This window comes from Moschus berezovskii, chromosome 12 (genome assembly GCF_049115385.1).
Source record: "Moschus berezovskii isolate FMDL1 chromosome 12, NW_MosBer_1.0, whole genome shotgun sequence".
Lineage (NCBI taxonomy): Eukaryota > Metazoa > Chordata > Mammalia > Artiodactyla > Moschidae > Moschus > Moschus berezovskii.
This window is the reverse complement of record NC_142471.1, coordinates 52,059,423-52,081,807: the sequence shown is the minus strand read 5'-3', so window position 1 is coordinate 52,081,807 and position 22,385 is coordinate 52,059,423.

The following is a 22,385-nucleotide window of genomic DNA, read 5'->3' as shown; positions in this document are numbered from 1 at the left end:
TCAACTGAAATTCCATCACTTCCACTAGCTTTGTTCGTAGTGATGTTTTCTAAGGCCCACTTGACTTCACATTCCAAGATGTCTGGCTTTAGGTGAGTGATCACACCATCGTGACTATCTTGGTCATGAAGATCTTTTTCGTACAGTTCTTCTGTGTATTCTTGCCACCTCTTCTTAATATCTTCTGCTTCTGTTAGGTCCAGACCATTTCTGTCTTTTATCGAGTCCATCTTTGCATGAAATGTTCCCTTGGAATCTCTAATTTTCTTGAAGAGATCTCTTGTTTTTCCTATTCTGTTGTTTTCCTCTATTTCTTTGCACTGATCACTGGGGAAGGCTTTCTTATCTCTCCTTGCTATTCTTTGGAACTCTGCATTCAGATCCTTCTATCTTTCCTTTTCTCCTTTGCTTTTTGCTTCTCTTCTTTTCACAGCTATTTGTAAGGCCTCCCCAGACAGCCATTTTGCTTTTTTGCATTTCTTTTCCATGGGGATGGTCTTGGTCCCTGTCTCCTGTTAAATGTCATGAACCTCTGTCCAGAGTTCATCAGGCACTCTATCAGATCTAGTCCCTTAAATCTATTCCTCACTTCCACTGTATAATCATAAGGGATTTGATTTAGGTCATATCTGAATGGTCTAGTGGTTTTCCCTACTTTCTTCAACTGAAGTCTGAATTTGGCAATAAGGAGTTCATGATCTGAGCCACAGTCAGCTCCTGGTCTTGTTTTTGCTAACTGTATACAGCTTCTCCATCTTTGGCTGCAAAGAATATAATCAATCCGATTTCGGTGTTGACCATCTGGTGATGTCCATGTGTAGAGTCTTCTCTTGTGTTGTTGGAAGAGGGTGTTTACTATGACCAGTGCGTTCTCTTGACAAAACTCTATTAGCCTTTGCCCTGCTTCATTCTGTACTCCAAGGCCAAATTTGCCTGTTACTCCAGGTGTTTCTTGACTTCCTACTTTTGCATTCCAGTCCCCTATAATGAAAAGGACATCTTTTTTGGGTGTTAGTTCTAAAAGGTTAGTTCTTTATTTTTTGGGCTCCAAAATCACTGCAGATGCTGATTGCAGCCATGAAATTAAAAGACGCTTGCTCCTTGGAAGGAAAGTTATGACCAACCTTGATAGTATATTAAAAAGCAGAGACATTACTTTGCCAACCAAGGTCCGTCTAGTCAAGGCTATGGTTTTTCCCGTGGTCATGTATGGATGTGAGAGTTGGACTGTGAAGAAAGCTGATTGCCGAAGAATTGATGCTTTTGAACTGTGGTGTTGGAGAAGACTCTTGAGAGTCCCTTGTACCGCAAGGAGATCCAACCAGTCCATTCTAAGGGAGATCAATCCTGGGTGTTCATTGGAGGGACTGATGCTGAAGCTGAAACTGCAATACTTTGGCCACCTCATGCGACGAGTTGACTCACTGGAAAAGACTCTGATGCTGGGAAAGGTTGGGGGCGGGAGGAGAAGGGTACGACGGAGAATGAGATGGCTGGATGGCATCACCGACTCTGTGGACATGAGTTTGAGTAAACTCTGGGTGTTTGTGATGGACAGGGAGTCCTGGCGTGCTGTGATTCATGGGGTCGCAGAGAGTCAGACACGACTGAGTGACTGAACTGAACTGAACTGAAAGATTTAGAAAATTCTGAAAAACAAAAGAGATAAATAATAGGTGCCATAATCCTACTGTCCTGTAATAAACAAAATGTAATTTGTATATTTCTTAGGGGCAGGAACCACACATCACTTCTAAATCTTCCACGGAACTCAACTCAGAGCCTTGCACAGATGAGAACATCTGTGACTCTATGGAACGAAACACAATGAGTGGGGCTTCCCTGGTAGCTCAGTGGCCAATGCAGGAGACATGAGTTCAGTCCTTGGATCAGTAAGATCCCCCTGCAGAAGGAAATGGCAATCTACTTCAGTCTTCTTGCCTGGGAAATCCCATGACAGAGGAGATTAGCGGGCTATAGCCCATGGCCTTGCGAAAGAGTCAGGCATGACTTAATAACTAAACAGCAACAACACACAGAATGAATATGCCTGGGTTCCACCTGAGACCCACTGCCTCAGATTTTTTTGTGTGTGATGGCCTAAGTGGCATTATTATAAGTAAATTCCACAAAGGATTCTGCCAGGATTGTAAAGCAATAGATTCAATACTCTAAAAACAACTTTTAAGTAAAATTAGAGGTTTTTGTTGCAGAAAAAAAAAGAGGGTACACAAACAGTAGATAATAATACTTTTCCCCAAATGCTGAATTTGCTGCTCAAGCCAGCAGAAGTTACTGCGCACATTTGAAAATTACTGTTTCCTGTACTGAGAGTTTACCCTCCATCTTCTTGAACAAGGCATGACCTATGCCTGCACTTAATGACTCCATTTCTAGTTTTTTAAAAAGTTGTCTGTTCTATGTGCTACTTACTCCAGCACCTAAGAGCAAATTTCAAACAGGATCACATACTTTGAACAACTGGCTGCACCATGTTCCAAACGCTTCTTCCAGCTTCTTAGACTTTAGTTTCCCACTAAATTCTGTCTGGTTTGGGTTTTGACATTTCTCAGGCTTCCTCTCTGGAATTTTTATCTCCTCCCTTGGTCAGTGGAACCACCAGCTAGGATGACACTCTGGCCTTTGTCCATGGGGACCTTAGAACTGGGAGACCAGCTCGTAAAGAACTATTTAATTAAACTGCTTTAGGACTTTTGCTTCATTTCGGAGACTTTTTTTTTTTTTAAGATTTTCTCTATTCAGGTCTGCAGTGCACACTTCTATTCATCCATTCAACAAATACTGAGTGTTGTTTATGTCCTGGATACCGTTTGACATTCTGGGGATTCAAGAGTGAATAAAGCTTGCAAAGACCTTGCTCCCAAGGATCTTACAATCTCGTGGCAGATAATTGAAAAGAAGTATGTCAGGCAATACCCTTTAGGAATGACATATGGAGATCCATAGACAGTCCATTGAAGGTGACAGAGAGTCATCATGGCACTGCCTGGTGAATCACATTGAGCCAACATTTGTGTGCATCTCACGTGCCAGGTGCTGTTCAGGGACTTCAATAAATGTTATCATAGTAAGTCCTTACTAAAATATTAAGAAAGAAGTGTTATCTGCACTTCATACCTGAGGCTGAGCAAAGTGTCCAAGGCTACTTACCTAGTAAATGTTAGAACTTGCAGAGTTAGCTTAGTTATTCTCTCACGTGTGATGTTCTACCCAGGCTGCCTCACTTTACATTTCTTGCCTCTGTAGTTTTAGAAATGATGTTCTGTCTTTTTTCAGTTGCCTGGGTATCTATTTTCTAAATGTAGTTTAAGGCAGCTTCCTGGAAACTTGTCTTGATAGCCTCTTTCCCATCTTCCAATGGCTTTAGTCTTCCTTCACTTTCTTAGGTGACTTATACTTGTTTCTAATGCTTGTCTCTAATAACAGCCTGTGAGCTCTAAAGCAGGAACAGATTTTTTTTTTTTTAATGTCTTTAGCCCCAGGAAACAGTCCAGTTCTTGGCATCTAGTGATTTTATTGATTAAGAATTAAATGAATGAAGGCATAATCCCTACTTTTAGACATAAGTCATAAACTTCTGGGGCCGGGGAGGCAACTCCAATCTAGGCAGTTAGACTCAGTATATTGTTGTTGTTGTTTAGTCACTAAGCCGCTTCCGACTCTTTTGTGACCCCATGGACTATAGCCCCTCCAGGTTCTTCTGCCTGGAGGGATTTCCCCAGCAAGAATGCTGTATAGGGTTGCCATTTCCTTCTCCAGGGGATCTGCCCGACCCAGGGATCAAACTGAGTCTCCTGTATTGGCAGGTGAATTCTTTACCACTGAACCACCTGGGAAAGGCAGACTGAGTATAAAACTCGTTCATGAGGCTGTATGGAGAAAGCAATGGCACCCTACTCCTGTACTCTTGCCTGGAGAATCCCATGGATGGAGGAGCCTGGTAGGTTGCAGTCCATGGGGTAGTGAAGAGTCGGACACGACTGAGCAACTTCACTTTCCCTTTTCACTTTCATGCATTGGAGAAGGCAATGGCAACCCACTCCAGTGTTCTTGCCTGGAGAATCCCAGGGACGGGGGAGCCTGGTGGGCTGCCATCTATGAGGTCACACAGAGTCAGACACGACTGAAGTGACTTAGCAGCAGCAGCAATGAGGCTGTATGAGTTATATGGTGACTGTAAAAATCTTGACTCCATCTGAAGATATCCAAACTGAAATTTTAAATAAAACAAGCCAACTTAAAAAAAAAATTCTACAGGAGAGAATAGGTTTGTGGGATACAGTTTTCTTCTCCTGCCTTATGTAGTTTATAATCTGGTGAAGGGGAACACATCCTAAGAGAAATAAGGAAAGGCTGGATTAATCAGACGAGGGTTATCATAGAGCTCTCATATTCAGCAGTGCACTAAGGGGGCAGAGCAGATTAATTACTTGAATGGGTCACAAGCTACTTCCTTAAGAGGCTTCTGTGGTCACAAGATCTTTCTCTCCTTTACTTAGCATGCTTTTTATTCAGTGGCTGCCATAGCACCCTAGGACAGTGAGAGAGTCGACACAAAGCTTCCAAAGGTGGTGTTGCTGCTGTTGAATAGTTACTAGAATCTAGATCACAATTTTATTATCCAGTGCAATAAGCTGGGCTTCCCATGTAGCTCAGTGGTAAAGAATACACCTACCAATGCAGGAGACACAGAAGATGCTGGTTTGATCCTTGGGTCAGGAATATCCCCTGGTGTAGAAAATGGCAACCCACTCCAGTATTCTTGCCTGAAAAATCCCATGGGCAAAGGAGCCTGGTGGACTACAGTCTATAGGGTAACAAAGAGTTGGACACAATTGAGCATGCATACACAGATCACAATTTTATTATCCAGTGCAATAAGCAGTAGAAAGCCTCATAGCAGAAGGGACAACTCTGTTCATAGACTCTTAACTAGATATGGGTGGGACTTTAGACTTTCACTTTCTTTAAACTGGAACTTCCCTTGTGGCTCAGCTGGTAAAGAATCCACCTGCAATGTATGAGACCTGGGTTTGGTCCCTGGGTTGGGAAGATCCCCTGGAGAAGGGAATGGCTACCCACTCCAGTATTCTGGCCTGGAGAATTCCATGGACTGTATAGTCCATGGGGTTGCAAAGAGTCGGTTTTGGCTGATCAATTTTCATTTTTACTTCTTTCAGTTTAGAGATCATTTAAACCCTGAAGAGTTATAATTTTTGCTTTGGGTTACATACGTGATCTGTGTCAGAGCCCAAATTAAAACTTAAGTCCCTAGACGTCCATGTGCTTTTTCACATGACATGAAGTGGAGAAATTAATGCTCTGACCACTCACCTTCAGTTGAATCTCACCCTTCAGTTGAGTCCTTTATAAAGTGTGTTCTACTGAGCCTCATGAAGGCCCCAGGCCAGGGAGGGAGGGAGGGGGCAGGACTCAGAGCCACTCTAGATTTTATGTTTCAAATATTGGGCTTCTACCAATTTAAAAAAATGGAAGCCTTTTAGCATTGCTTAAAACAATATAAAGAAAATAAAATCTCTGTCATCGCTCAGCTTGGCCAAACCTTAACATTTCATTATACTGTGATTTCCTTCTTCCCTTCCCTCCCTCTGCCTTCCTTCTCTTTATCCCTCCATTCTTTCTTCCTTCCCTCCTTTGACTCTTTCTTTTTCTTCTTGCTTTCTTTATTCCTTTCCGTTTCTTTCCTTCCTTCCTTCTTTCTTTTTCCTTTTTAAAAATGCACCCATTACAGATTTGGACAGAGGCCCCATTCTAGTCCCCTGATTTCCTTCCCAGAATTAACTGCTATACTCAGTTGGTATTTTTCATTCCTCGACCCATTTCATAACCTAATTATATATGTATATGCCTGAACAACATATAGCACTTTTTTGCAGGTTTGCAGTCTTTAAACATGGTATCTGCTGCTTGTTTCTGTTTGTTTGTTTTTTAAGGGGTTTTGTTTTTCTTTCTGAGATGAAAGTTAACATACCAGACATTTATAAGGGAAATTTGGTGGGCTCACATCTGTGGAAGGGTAAAAAGGGAGGCAAGATAGAGCAGAGAGAAGTTAACCTGCAATGCAGTTCTAATAAATACTTTCAAGATTCCATTCTGTTCCAACCAGAACCCTCATCTAGGCACAACAGACCTGCTTTGTTTGAGTTTAACTTTCTTTGGAGCTTGACTAGTCCTAAAATTCATTCCTGAGTCCTGTCCTCAGTTTTCTGTTTCTTTTCATTGAAGGGAATGAGAGTTCTCTGTATGCTACAATGTAGTTTTTAATCCGGAGAAGGCAATGGCACCCGACTCCGGTACTCTTGCCTGGAAAATCCCATGGACGGAGGAGCCCGATAGGCTGCAGTCCATGGTGTCGCGAAGAGTTGGACACGACTGAGCGACACTTTCACTTTTAAATTTCACGCGTTGGAGAAGGAAATGGCAACCCATTCCAGTGTTCTTGCCTGGAGAATCCCAGGAACGGGGGAGCCTGGTGGGCTGCCGTCTATGGGGTCACACAGAGTCGGACACGACTGAAGTGACTTAGCAGCAGCAGCAGCAGCTTTTAATCACCAATTAACCACTTTCAGCTCTCGTCACGTTTGTGCAAGGCTTTAGCTGAGTTTAGCAAGAGTCACACAATTCTACTGCTGTTGTAGATACTACTTCCTTCATATTTCTCAAATACCTAGTATATCATCCATTTCCTTTCATTGGTGAGCCATCACAGTTTACTATCTTTAAATATTTTAAGAATTAAACTGCTACCTTGTGCCAGGGCTATCTGTGCTCTATTTACTACCAATAATGGGGCCCTGGACTTGAGCTGCGTATAACACTTTGTTGTTTTTTAATTACAAGCAGATGTATTAATAGGTCTGTGACCACAGAGCAGTTCTTATGTGGAGTTAATTCATATTTTATATCTACAATTCTCATTCTATGAGTGGATTCAGCCCAAGTACTTTCTGTAGTTTTGGACCAATGAGATAGCTGGAGACCAGCTTAGAAATCATAATAGTAAGCTTAGCCAAGCCATCTCTGTTTATATCAAACTTATAAGAGTTCAACAAATGGTGTTTTTATAATGCCGTCAGTTATCAGTTTAACAAGCTCTTTTAAACTACACACTTTAAAATTTTAGGAACCTAATTTTTCTTAGCTGGCAAAATTCAATGGAAGTGAAGTTAGAAGGGCAGTCATGGAGTCATTCAGCCACTTTGGTCTATTTTGTTCTGATCAGAGTATCTCTGAACTCTTTTTCTCCCACTCAGATTTGCAGGTTAATTTCTATTAATTAAAGGCAATGCCATTTGTTCTAGAATTTTGCTTGTCAGTTAAGATTTTAGTAATCTCACTGTCCTTGTTTCTCCATGGCTCCTCGCACATTAGTAGCTCTATAAATTTCATCAAGCTATCTTAGACACATGGAGTTTGAGATACTTTTGGGGAGGATTAAATGGAATTTTTCATGGAAGAAATTAAATTCAAGGTAAACCAGGGCTTTACACATCCAAATCCATGTTCTAATATTACGGTCTGAAGGGCAAACTCTGCTTACACTGGTCTGCTAGGATTATGTGACTTATCAGCTGTTACTGTTGTTTTATCAATGAGAAATGGTTCATGTATATACACTGATGTCTCTGGAACATTTAATCTTAAAGATTACCTTGATAATAGGAAATTTCTATTTTTGAAAATATATACCAGTCTCTACTTGTGCACTGTAAAGATTTTGTCAAATAGCTGAATATAAGGAATGAGTTGAAAACTTCCTAACATATCAGAAAAATGTTAGCCCTTATTAACATTCTTGAGAGAAAGGGAAAATGACTATATATAGGTAATCTTTGGTATAAAGGTTAAAAATTAATTTATAGTATAGATGAAATAGTATGAGTTTAGCTGAGTTTAGAAAATCCCCCTAACCCATAAATTTAGGAATTATGCATCAGTTATAATAATGTCTAACTCACCAGGAATTTTTCATTGGTGAGATGTTTCTCTGTGGCTCTTAGAAGGGCTGAATTTATATTCCAGTGTGGGCAGTGAAGCAGAAGCAGAATGAGATTTCAGTCCATCATGGGATCTCATTTGGGATGTGCTGATACCAGGCCACTAATCTGATAAACCACTGGCAAATTCCAACATGGCTGATTTTGGCCCTGCCAAATCAGGAAACTCAGTTATTGTACACCATTGCTCATTTATTCTTGGAGTTTTCATCTCTATTGCCAAAGAACCTGGCAATCTTGTAGTTCAGTTTAGAGAATCATTTATAACATTCCCCATGCTAGAACAGAACATTGATTATACTCTCATGCCTCGAGGGACAGAGCAGAATCAATGACCAGGTATCTCTCAACTGTGTGTTTGCCTGAATCTCTGTGGACTTCTGGAAGGATCATTCTTCTACCAGCACTTGTCATGTCTGTTAGAATTGTGTTTTGGTTCTACTGTCCTATTAGACTCTGAACTCTTGAACAAGAAATAAAAAAGTACAAAAATGATTTATGTAAGCTGTGAAAAAAGTAGCTACAAATAATAAGTTTGAGTTCTGGAAATTAGGTCTTGAAGAGATAAAAACTTTTTTCAGTTTGATTATAATATAATTGAAATACAACATTGTGTAAGTTTAAGGTATGCAGTATAATTATGTGGCTTGCATATATTGTGAAATGATTGCCTCAATAAGTTTACTTAACATCCATCATCTCATATAGATGCAAAAAAGAGGAAAAAATGTTTTTTTCCTTGTGTAGAAGTTATTTTACTAGGATATTCTCTAAAAAGTAGGTTTTTATTTAATGCATCTTGATAAACAAAGGCCAGTTACAGAGTTGAGCCAAATTCTCTTAAACTCTAATGTTATTACTTTGAGGAGTAATCGGCCCAGCATTGTACACACGTTTTACAAGGCTCATAAAATAATCTGTCCCCTGAGCCCCTGGCATTCAGGCATCCAAGTGCATGTGACTTAGTCATATTTGCACAGCAGGATCCTACATGCTTTGAGTGATGTTGCCATTTGCCGGAGTTCTCAGCAGTGCAGTTCTTCCACCCAGTTGCAACCAATTTCACTGATCAGTAACTCTGGCTTAGCTTCGCTCTCATAAATTTAATAATTCACTTGGCAGGTGCAGAGCAGACAGATCTCAAAAAATAATGTGCAGATTGTGGGAAGAGCCAGGAAAAAGACTCACTGATTTTTTATTACCTTTTGGATTCTGACATTTAATTTGGATAAAGGGATGATGCAGTAGTTTAGGATGCTCAGACAACAGATACTTTTTTCAGTTCTTCAATTTTTATTCTTCATTCCCCCCGTGAAATGACTCTAATCTGTGAAATTCACTTAAGAGTCATGGATATCAAAAGTTTTTAAATGTGTCCAGTCAATGGACACAGTGTTGGGCTAGTGAAGTGGAGTAGCAGAGCATCAACTTTCTGTTGGCCCTTGACATTCCTGGGATCACATGCAACTGCAGTCATACAGAGACTTGGTTTATATCATACAACACACACACAGCCAGATTGTATGGATCAAAATCTCAGCTGTTTCTTGCTAGCTGATTAATCTTTAGCATGTTATTCAGCCTTCTTGTATCTCATTTTTTTATTTCCAGAAATTGACATTTCCTCTCATTGTGTGTGAGGATTGAACAAGCAAACAGATATCAAGTAGTTTTAAAAAGTGCCAGGCATATAAAATGCTATCAATGAATGTTAATTCATTAAAAGTGTTATCATCACTCTCATATAAAGACCTTTCATGTATAATTTTTCTGCACAGCCAAAAATTGATCTGCATGTTTTTAAAAAATATTTTTTAAGTAGGTAAGATGTTTACAGGGTAAAAACCCACACAAAACTAAAATAAGTTTAGTCTTCTTCTCATTTCTGACCCCGTGTACTTTTCTGTCTTCTCAGAGGTTCTTTTGTTTCTTACATATCTTCCAAAGACATCTATATGTAGCAGTGAATTTACTTAAACACTCTACCTAGAATTTTAAAATACATTTTGAATAAAAAAGGAAGACTATTACCTCTAAGGGAAAATGAAGTTGGTCTTATTTGTATTATGTGTTATTATTATTGTATTATTAATCAAATTAATAGCAATCATAATTTGATAACAGCTGTCTTTTCTGTGTAGCAGGAACTCTGCTAAGTTCTAAACCAGAAGTACTTGACTTAGTACCTGCAACACCCCTCTAGGATGACTATTATTATTACCCCACATGACACATGAAAAAATTGTCATTAAGAAAGGCTAAATTTTTGAAGATCTAGTAGGTTGCAGAGCTGAATTTTGAAACCTGAGTGCATAGAATTCAAGAAAGGTGCAGTAGAAGAAAGTAATCTACCTATCTCAGATTTCTTCTTTGGCAATCTTCCCTTTGATTCTTTTTCCTCCATTAAATGTCTTGACCTGGAAGAAAGTGCCCAGTAGTCTGGACTGCTCACACAGCCTGTATTTCAGTTCATCCTGTACCTTGTCTATCATTCAGCCATTTGAAAATTTCATCAGTTTTCATTCCAATCCCAAAGAAAGGCAATGCCAAAGAATGTTCAAACTACTGCACAATTGCACTCATCTCACACACTAGGAAAGTCATGCTCAAAATTCTCCAAGCCAGGCTTCAGCAATACGTGAACCGTGAACTTCCAGATGTTCAAGCTGGTTTTAGAAAAGGCAGAGGAACCAGAGATTAAATTGCCAGCATCCACTGGATCCTGGAAAAGCAAGAGAGTTCCAGAAAAACATCTATTTCTGCTTTATTGACTATGCCAAAGCCTTTGACTGTGTGGATCACAATGAACTGTGGAAAATTCTGAAAGAGATGGGAATCCCAGACCACCTGACCTGCCTCTTGAGAAACCTGTATGCAGGTCAGGAAGCAACAGTCAGAACTGGACATGGAACAACAGACTGGTTCCAAATAGGAAAAGGAGTACATCAAGGTTGTATATTGTCACCCTGCTTATTTAACTTATATGCAGGAATGCTGGACTGGAATCAAGATTGCCGGGAGAAATATCAATAACCTCAGATATGCAAATGACACCACCCTTATGGCAGAAAGTGAAGAGGAACTCAAAAGCCTCTTGATGAAAGTGAACGAGGAGAGTGAACAAGTTGGCTTGAAGCTCAACATTCACAAAACTAAGATGATGGCATGTGGTCCCATCACTTCATGGGAAATAGATGGGGAAATAGTGGAAACAGTGTCAGACTTTATTTTTTGGGGCTCCAAAATCACTGTGGATGCTGACTGCAGCCATAAAATTAAAAGACTCTTACTCCTTGGAAGGAAAGTTATGACCAACCTAGATAGCATATTAAAAAGCCAAGACATTACTTTGCCAACCAAGGTCCATCTAGTCAAGGCTATGGTTTTTCCCGTGGTCATGTATGGATGTGAGAGTTGGACTGTGAAGAAAGCTGATCGCCGAAGAATTGATGCTTTTGAACTGTGGTGTTGGAGAAGTCTCTTGAGAGTCCCTTGGACTGCAAGGAGATCCAACCAGTCCATTCTAAAGGAGATCAATCCTGGGTGTTCATTGGAAGGACTGATGCTAAAACTGAAACTCCAACACTTTGGCCACCTCACGCGAAGAGTTCACTCACTGGAAAAGACTCTGATGCTGGGAGGCATTGGTGGGAGGAGGAGAAGGGGACGACAGAGAATGAGATGGCTGGATGGCATCACCGACTCGATGGACATGAGTTTGAGTGAACTCCGGGAGTTGGTCATGGACAGGGAGGCCTGGCGTGCTGTGATTCATGGGGTTGTGGACACGACTGAGCGACTGAACTGAACTGAAGCTTTAAATATTAAAACATGAATTACTTAGTATAGCATTAAAGTACCAGTAAATTGAAATGGGGTGTTTATCAGGAAGACTGGGATAGACAGGACCAAGGAATACCTAAAGGTCTACCCAAAAGCCAGACCCTGGGATGTGAGAAGTGCTTTCTTGGGGGAAAGCAACTCCCCTCCAGCATTTGAATTGTATTTTGGGGACATTCACCCTCTCCAAACATTAAAAGAGAACTACTCACCCTTGTTCATGGAATTTCTCTGGTATGCAAATCCAACACTGCTATGTTTTCTAAATGTAGACATTTTCATTAAGTAACAAAAGAAACACACATTAAAGATAGCATATTTCTTGAGTAGATCAAATAGCTTTTTTATTGGGTCCCTTTCCAGTTTCCCTGACAATCTTCCCTTAATTTTGGTGACATTCGAAGCGTATACTCTAGTTTTCCTGGCTACTGGTGATATCATCCGTTAAGTTTATGTGTCCTTAAGAGACCAGGTCTTATTCATTTCTGTCCCCCAAACATCTGGGCACATAGCAGTTGCTCATTGAATACTCGTACAAATGAATAAACACATGAGGGCTTCCAATGTACAAGGCATTATAAAACACAATGAGGGATGCATACATGATAAAAATAGCTAGCAATCCTTGACTTTTTACACGGTTAATATAGAAAAAGCCAGACTCATGGGAGAGTAATATCAAACAGCTTTATTACCTCCCACTCTCACTTTGAAATTGTCTCTGTTGGAATATTTCTTGTCCCATCATATAGTCTTTCATGGCTCTGATGTGATAAGACAAAGTAGTGAGTTATGATTATCATCTACATTCTCATATGAGACTATATACTTTGAACTTATTTTAATACTGAGGTTTCTCCTTCTCCCTGGCTCAGGTCTGACAAAAAGGGATGCATCCTCAGTCAGGGCCTGGGGGGTTGCCAGCTTCTCTTACCTCACCTCATGTGAGATTTTACCTGCTTGGGTTTTATTTGTATAGAGTTACTGGATGCCCTTGGATTGAGTTGACTCTGGTGGTGCCTAAGTTAGGAACTGGCAACATAGCAGTTTTAGTTGTTCAGGTAGAATCTTTGGAATAATCCTTGACCCTATCTTTCTTCAATGTGCTACATCCAATTCTTCACCAAATCCTTCAAAATACTCCTGCATCCAGCCATTTCTCTCTCAAACGCCACCCTTGGGTAGCGTTCTCCCTCATCTTCTGTTTAAATTGTTGCACGAGTTTTCTGCCTGTTCTCCCAGCGGATTCCACCCTCCATCTAGAAGACTACATGCCACATAGTAGCCCAAGGGATCCTTTCAAAACGCCAAGCTATATCATTCCATTCTTCTATCCTGAAACCCCGAAGATCTTCCATTCCTCCAAGTCATGAATGTTTAGGCCGGCTGATTTGAGAAGAGAAAGTACTAATGTGTCCCGTGATCCTGAACGTGCGTTTTTAAAGCAAATAAGTGAAAGAGGAGAGTGAAAAGGTTGGCTTGAAGCTCAACATTCAGAAAACAAAGATCATGGCATCTGGTCCCATCACTTCATGGGAAATAGATGGAAAAAAAGTGGAAACAGTGTCAGACTTTGTTTTTTTGGGCTCCAAAATCACTGCAGATGCTGATTGCAGCCATGAAATTAAAAGACGCTTACTCCTTGGAAGGAAAGTTATGACCAACCTTGATAGTATATTAAAAAGCAGAGACATTACTTTGCCGACCAAGGTCCGTCTAGTCAAGGCAATGGTTTTTCCCGTGGTCATGTATGGATGTGAGAGTTGGACTGTGAAGAAAGCTGATCGCCGAAGAATCGATGCTTTTGAACTGTGGTGTTGGAGAAGACTCTTGAGAGTCCCTTATACTGCAAGGAGATCCAACCAGTCCATTCTAAAGGAGATCAATCCTGGATGTTCATTGGAGGGACTGATGCTAAAGCTGAAACTGCAATACTTTGGCCACCTCATGAGACGAGTTGACTCACTGGAAAAGACTCTGATGCTGGGAAAGGTTGGGGGCGGGAGGAGAAGGGGACGACGGAGAATGAGATGGCTGGATGGCATCACCGACTCTGTGGACATGAGTTTGAGTGTACTCCGGGAGTTGGTGATGGACAGGGAGGCCTGGCGTGCTGTGATTCATGGGGTCGCGGAGAGTCGGACACGACTGAGCGACTGAACTGAACTGAACTGAACAATTATTAGCTGAGAAAGAATCAGGAGGCTGTTGTTTCGCAGGCCCGCCTCTAGATGGCACTTTGGGATCGCGCAAATCTCCATCCTGGCTATGAAAGCCCTGGAGCGCAGACAGCGCCGTCATTTCAAGCTGAACACCTCCAAGCAACCTAGACTGGAACGGACAGAATTTACCGCTCCTTTCTTTCTTCTTCTCACTCCCCTTTATCATTTCAGTTCAGTCGCTCAGTCGTGTCCGACTCTTTGCGACCCCATGGACTGCAGCACGCCAGGCCTCCCTGTCCATCACCAACTCCCGGAGTTCACTCAAACTCACGTCTTCAGTCGGTGATGCCATCCAACCCCCTCATCCTCTGTTGTCCCCTTCTCCTCCCGCCTTCAATCTTTCCCAGCATCAGGGTCTTTTCCAATGAGTCAGCTCTTCGCATCAGGTGACCAAATATTGTAGTTTCAGCTTCAACATCAGTCCTTCCAATGAATATTCAGGATGATTTCCTTTAGGACGGACTGGTTGAATCCCCTTGCTGTCTAAGGGACTCTCAAGAGTCTTCTCCAACATCACAGTTCATTGTAACGTTAAAAATAATAATAATAATTGGGGAGATTCTGAAGGGACTGGAATCTCTCTGAGAAACAGTTTTGAGCGTCTGTTGTTTGAGAACGTGGATTAACCAGGATTCACTCCCAGGAGGTTAGAGGATAGGGGAAGGGTGCTGCCAGGGGAACACTCAGGCACCCGAACTCCTTTGAGGGGCTTGGGTGCGATCGGAGGGATGTTGACTAGAGGAGTTGGCAACTGGGGAAAGAAATCTAAAAAGTTTCATCCCAATTCGTCACTTTTACAAAATGCCTTCTTCTTCTTTTTTGCGAGACTGAACTTAGTCGAATGCAGAAATTGGGGTCAGAAGGCGGTTGCAGGAGAACAGGTGTGCGCTGGCGGCGGCCGGCGGGGGAAAGCGGCTCTGCGACCCGGGGCTGACAGGGAACTGAGCCTGCGCGCACCGGGCGTGTCCCTTCAGGCGTCGAGGTGAAAGATGAGCGCGGAGGGCAGCGCCCCAGGCCTCGCCTAAGGCCAACCCAGCCCGAAGCTGGGCCTGGAGAGGAGCTTACCGCCCAGAGGCGCGTGGGCCGTGGAACGCGGCTCCCAGCTGCCCCGGACAGCCGGGCGCTGCGGAAGGACCCGGCAGGGCGCCCAGAGAGCGCTCGCGGCCTGTGGTCGTTTGCCGCCCGCCTCACCTCACCAGGCCGGCTCTAGAGAACCGCCCAGCCCTCCCGGGTCTGCTCCTCTGAGTCTTCTTCAGGTGGTTTAGGGACCGCAGGGACGCCTGCAGGTTTAGCACAGGAGACCCCAGAGGTGTTGGTGGTGTCTCAGGATGGAAATAGTCACCACAGTCCCTCTTGGCAGCTCTTTTGCTTTTAGTCAGTCAATTTCTTGTGGAGGCTGGAGGGCTCCCTGAGATTCCTCTGGGCCATGCCTGCTCTGTGGTTTGCGCGACCCAGAGAAAAATGACACTGTGGGCCCCTGATGAAAAGCTTAATAATTTCAAGGCAGAGGAAGCATAGCATTGAAACAGACTGGTCCTCACAAGTATGATTTATGGGCCCTATGTGACTGCTCAGGTGTCACTCACCAAGCCTGTGATGCCAGCCTGCCCTCTAGGCACTCCCTTTTCCAGCGTTCAACCGGGGTATACTTTTAATTTCATCTCTCTCCACCTATAAGGGAGGGTCTCTCTCAATAAACAGCGAAAAGAGCCTCTAACTTGTAGAAACTATGTGCCTAACCCCTTTTCATTCATGTTAATTTAATGTCTCCCTTGATATCTTTCAAAGGCGCTTCCTCAAAATCCAGCGTTTCTGAAGCTTGGGAACAGACGCTTTTTGTGTTCTGAAAAACGCTTGTAAGGAGAAGAATCCTTGCTATGGAAGAGCTCAGGAGAGGCCACAGTTGAACGCAGACACCAGGAGAGAGAGACTTTGAATCTGCCTGAAAGCCATTCTATTTTTGATGACAATGTGCAGGTATTTGACTCTTTTTAATGCAAGGAAAAGATGTTAAGTTTCAAAAATGGTTCTTGTTTTTTGATTTAAGGTCTTCCAGTTACTTCCCTTCTTCCTTCTGAATTAATTTATTTAACTTCCTGTCATAAATCAAATTAGTTGATTCACTATTCTTTGATTACAAAGAAATAAGCATAAATTCTATTGCTGTCATCAATTTTTAGTAATCCGACCACTTTCACACATAAGATTACATTTAGCCCTTATAGAAGGAAATGGCAACCCACTCCAGTGTTCTTGCCTGGAGAATCCCAGGGACAGGGGAGCCTGGGGCTGCCGTCTATGGGGTTGCACAGAGTCGGACATGACTGAAGTGACTTAGCAGCAGCAGCAGCAGCAGCATCCCTATGAGTAGACACTCACAGTGCCATTTTCCAGAGGAAGAATGGAGGCTCAAGAATATGAAGCGAATGACCCAAGGTCCCACAGCTGGGAATAAGTGGAGACTTGAGGTCCTTCCTTACACAGCTGAGCAACTAACGCACTTGAGGTCCTTGCAGATCCTTTGTTTCCAAATCTGTGCCTGTTCCACTGTTTCAGAGGCTTTTTCAACAAATAGTCTCTTTTGTTGTTGTTTAGTTGCTAAGTCCTGCCCAACTGTTTGTGACCTCCATCGACTGTAGCGTGCCAGGCTTCTCTGTCAATGGGATTTCCCAGAGAATACTGGAGTGGGCTGCCATTTCCTTCTTTAGAGGATCTTCCGAACCCAAGGATTGAACCTGTGTCTCCTTCACTTGCAGGCAGATTCTTTACTGCTGAGCTACAGGGAAGCCCCAAGTGTCTTGCTATACACATGTAAAACTTCAAGTGTTAATTCCTTGTTATAATCTCTACCTTTTTGCAGCCAGAGATAGTTTCACAGTAGATTAAAATAAAAGTCAGTCAACTGTTACGTTCCTCTTGAAAGCATTCAGTTAGTGGTCAAAATGAGATAATTTTTGCCTCATTTTCAGGACAATTTCCATGAAGAAGTCCACGTTGAACTATATCAAAAGTATGCCCAACAGTACCTTCTCCCATCATCCGTATCTATTAAATATTAGGTGGACCAAAAAGTTCGTTTTGTTTTTTAAGTAAAATTATGATGCATTTAAAAAAAATTTTCATCAAGAATTTTATTGAACAATGTATTCGCTGTTTTGTTTTACTATCTTCTGCCTTTTTTGTTTTTTTTTTTAAAGGCGACTTCATAATGCCATCTTCCCCAAACTTTTTATCTGTTTGAGCAAAGATCTCTTTCAGGTGACTTTTACAGTCATCCAGGGAATTGAAAATTTTATTTTCCGATAAGAGAAATTTATAAAGACTGAAATAAATGGACATTTGAAGGTTTAATGTTCAGTGAATACCATGGATGAATCAGAACTTCTCAGCCAATATGTAACAGTTTTTGCCTGGTCAGCAAAGAAAGATTCAGTCTTGAGATATTCTGATGGAAGATCATGTGTATTTTCTGTTGACTAATTCCAGACACTTTTCGTTGAGTTCTGCCTTCAGTTGGTCTAATGGGACCAGTGCTTGTTGGAATTAATTGTCTAGTTTTCCAGAAGAAGCTCATAAGAGATGATGATTCCCTTCTAATGCCACCATATACAGAACATCACCTTCTTTGAATGAAGATCAGTCTTTGGTGTGGTTGATGGTGGCTTGTTTCACTTTGCCCATGATATCTTCCTTTCCACAGTATTGTAGAGTATCCACTTTTTATCACCTGTCATTGTTGTTTTTCAGTTGCTCAGTCATGTCCAACTCTTTGCGACCCCATAGACTGCAGCACACCAGGCTTCCCTGTCTTTCACCATCTCTTGAAGTTTGCTCAAACTCATGTCCTTTGAGTCGGTGATGCCATCCAACCATCTCATCCTCTGTTGTACCCTTCTCCTCCTTCCCTCTCTCTTTTCCAGCATCAGGGTCTTTTTCAATGAGTTGACTCTTTGTGTCAGGTGGCCAAAGTACTGGAGTTTCAGCATCAGCCTTTCCAATGAATATTTTGGGTGATTGACTGGTTTGATCTCCTTGCAGTGCAAAGGATTCTCAAGAGTCTTCTCCAGCACCACAGTTTGAAAGCATCAATTCTTCAGCACTCAGCCTTTTTTATTGTCCAGCTCTCACATCTCCACATGACTACTGGAAAAATCATAGCTTTGACTGTATGGACCTTTGTAGGCAAAGTAATGTCTCTGCTTATTAACATGCAATCTAGAATTGAAGGCAGGAGGAGAAGGGGACAACAGAGGATGAGATGGTTGGATGATTTCACTGACTCAGTGGACATGAATTTGAGAATTGGTTATGGACAGGGAAGCCTGGGGTGCTGCAGTCCATGGGCTCGCAAAGAGTTGGACATGACTGAGTGACTGAACTGAACTGACGTTTTTCTAGGTTTGATATTTTTGAACTGTGGTGTTGGAATAGACTCTTGGGAGTCCCTTGGACTGCAAGGAGATCAATCCAGTCAATCCTAAAGGAAATCAATCATGAATATTCATTTGAGGGACTGATGCTGAGGCTGAAACTCCAATACTTTGGCCACCTAATGTGAAGAGCCAACTCATCAGAAAAGATGCTGATGCTGGGAAAGATTGAAGGCAGGAGAAGGGGATAACAGAAGATGAGATTGTTGGATAGCATCACCAACTCAATGGACATAAGTTTGAGCAAGCTTGGGAGGTGGTGAAGGACAAGGAATCCTGACATGCTGTAGTCTATCAGGTTGCAAAGAGTCGGACACAACTGAGCAACTGAGAAACAGCAACAGGTTGGCCATTGCTTTTCTTCCAAGGAGCAAAACGCTAGTAAAGTCATGCTCAAAATTCTCCAAGCCAGGCTTCAGCAATATGTGAACCATGAACTTCCAGATATTCAAGCTGGTTTTAGAAAAGGCAGAGGAACCAGAGATTAAATTGCCAACATCTGCTGGATCATGGAAAAAGCAAGAGAGTTCCAGAAAAACATATATTTCTGCTTCATTGACTATGCCAAAGCCTTTGACTGTGTGGATCACAATAAACTGTGGAAAATTCTGAAAGAGATGGGAATCCCAGACCACCTGACCTGCCTCTTGAGAAACCTGTATGCAGGTCAGGAAGCAACAGTTAGAACTGGACATGGAACAACAGACTGGTTCCAAATAGGAAAAGGAGTACGTCAAGGTTGTATATTGTCACCTTGCTTGTTTAACTTATATGCAGAGTACATCATGAGGAACGCTGTTCTGGAAGAAGCACAAACTGGAATCAAGATTGCTGGGAGAAATATCAATAACCTCAGATATGCAGATGACACCACCCTTATGGCAGAAAGTGAGGAACTCAAAAGCCTCTTGATGAAAGTGAAAGTGGAGAGTGAAAAGGTTTGCTTGAAGCTCAACATTCAGAAAACGAAGATCGTGGCATCTGGTCCCATCACTTCATGGGAAACAGATAGGGAAACAGTGGAAACAGTGTCAGATTTTATTTTTTGGACTCCAAAATCACTGCGGATGCTGATGGCAGCCATAAAATTAAAAGACGCTCCTTGGAAGGAAAGTTATGACCAACCTTGATAGCATATTAAAAAGCAGAGACATTACTTTGCCAACCAAGGTCCGTCTAGTCAAGGCAATGGTTTTTCCCATGGTCATGTATGGATGTGAGAGTTGGACTGTGGAGAAAGCTGATCGCCGAAGAATTGGTGCTTTTGAACTGTGGTGCTGGAGAAGACTTTTGAGAGTCCCTTGCACTGGGAGATCGATCCTGGGTGTTCATTGGAATGACTGATGCTAAAGCTGAAACTGCAATACTTTGGCCACCTCATGCGACAAGTTGACTCACTGGAAAAGACTCTGATGCTGGGAAAGGTTGGGGGCGGGAGGAGAAGGGGACGACCGAGAATGAGATGGCTGGATGGCATCACCGACTCTGTGGACATGAGTTTGAGTGAACTTTGGGAGTTGGTGATGGACAGGGAGGCCTGGTGTGCTGTGATTCATGGGGTCGCGGAGACTCGGACACTACTGAGCGATTGAACTGAACTGAACTGAACTGGACTGCAAGGAGATCCAACCAGTCCATTCTAAAGGAGATCAGTCCTGGATGTTCATTGGAAGGACTGATGCTAAAGCTGAAGCTCCAATACTTTGGCCACCTCATGCAAAGAGTTGACTCAATGGAAAGGACTCTGATGCTGGGACGGATTGGGGACAGGAGGAGAAGGGAACGACAGAGAATGAGATGGCTGGATGGCATCACTGACTCAATGGAGGTGAGTTTGAGTGAACTGCGGGAGTTGTTGATGGACAGGGAGGCCTGACATGTTGTGATTCATGGGGTCACAAAGAGTCGGACACGATTGAGTGACTGAACTGAACAGCAGAAGTAGGTGTTTTTCTGGAGTTCTTTATTTTTTTCTATGATCCGATGGATGTTGACAATTTGATCTCTGGTTCCTTTGCCTTTTCTAAATCCAGCTTGTACATCTGGATGTTATCTGTTCACATACTGTTGAAGCCTAGCTTGGAGAATTTTGAGCATTACTTTGGTAGCATGTGAAATGAGTGCAACTGTGCAGTAGTTTGAACATTCTTTTGTGTTGCCTTTCTTTGGGATTTGGAATGAAAACTGACCTTTTCCAATCTTGTGGCCACTGCTGACTTTTCTGGTTTGTTGGCATACTGAGTGTCATAATTTGTTTTGGAAACAGAATGCTTTCACTGCATTTCAGTAGAGAATCACATGTGGAAATATGGTCAAGAAAGTTTTTTCACTTAACTTATATAGAACCCAAACATCGATGATTAACATAACCAAATTGGTGCAAGTGATTTTTTAACACTTGATTTGGATATTCTGAGTATGTTGATTATCACTCCACGTGGTATAACACTGATTGTTCTCAATTAATATTTCAATTTGATAGCTATGAACTTCAACTGGTCTGCCTAACCATGGAGCATCTTCCAATGAGAAACTGCAAGTGTGAAACTTCACAAACCACTTTTGACATGTTCAATCAGTCACATTTTTGCCAACACTGCATAAATCTTGTGTGTGTCAGTTTTACCTTTCTTGAAATAATAAAGCATAATATGCCAAAATGTTGATTTTTCTTCCACTTTCAACATTAAAAGAGCTATGCAAAATATCACCAGATTTGATGTTTTTTTTTTAATGCACATATGACAGCTGTCACAATATAGTCTAACAAAATTGTTTCAAATGAAGTTGAAGACAACTAAGTGCTGCTACTAGAGCAATCTTACAAAAATAATGAAACTTTTGACTAAAAATATATGCAAATCTTTTCTGGGTAAATATAAACAGAACTGTCTCAACAATATACAACTGATCTCTTAAGTCTAGCATCATCTTCTGATATTTCAAAGATCTGGATCCAATAAGTAAGATGATCTCTATGTGAGATTTTAAAATAATCTATTATTATTTCACAAATTCACAAATATTTATTAACCTTGTATTTAATCCCTAGATCATATCAATGAATATAAGGTTAATAAATATTTGTGAATATGACAGGAAAAAGCACAGAAAACATCACTGCTCTTATGCAGCTTACATTCTAGTGAAATGTATAGAAGGCAAATAGTTAATAAATGCATACATCAGAAAGTTTTAATAAGGACGATGAAGAAAAAGAAGGGATAATAAGAATATAGAAAGATATGGGAGCTGAGTGTCATTTTAACTGAAGTTTTTTTACTGAGGTAATTATTGGATATACAGCAGACTCAAATGAATTGGGAGAATAATATTAATAAGTACATTTTAGTTTTGATTCCTTCTTTTTACTTGTCAGTAGCATCTGACATAAAACCTTACCACTCTTTATGGTGACCTTTCTTCCCAGCCATTTATTAAATCCAGTACAATGTTTTCTCTATCATTGAATCTAATTTTGTTTTATACATCTTCAAATGAGATAATACCTCCTTAGCCTACCTCTCAGAGTAGTTAATAAGCTCAAATGAGAAGATGTATGGCAGATGGTTTTGAAATATTAAAAATATGGTAGACTCATAATGGATAATTACTTCTTATAAATCAGCCTTTCCAGATGATCCTAAGTTGTCTTTTATTTGATGTTTAAGTGATAGCCCATGTGGGGCTGAGCTTGCTTGTAATATTTTTACTTTATCAGTTAAGATTCTAGATTTTAGTTAATACATTTCATCTCACATGCTTGCCTTGAGTATTGACAATGGCTATCTGTAGTTCTGCTGTGAACTAATGTTTTCCCTCCATGTAGCCCATCATCATAAACAATGCCTAAA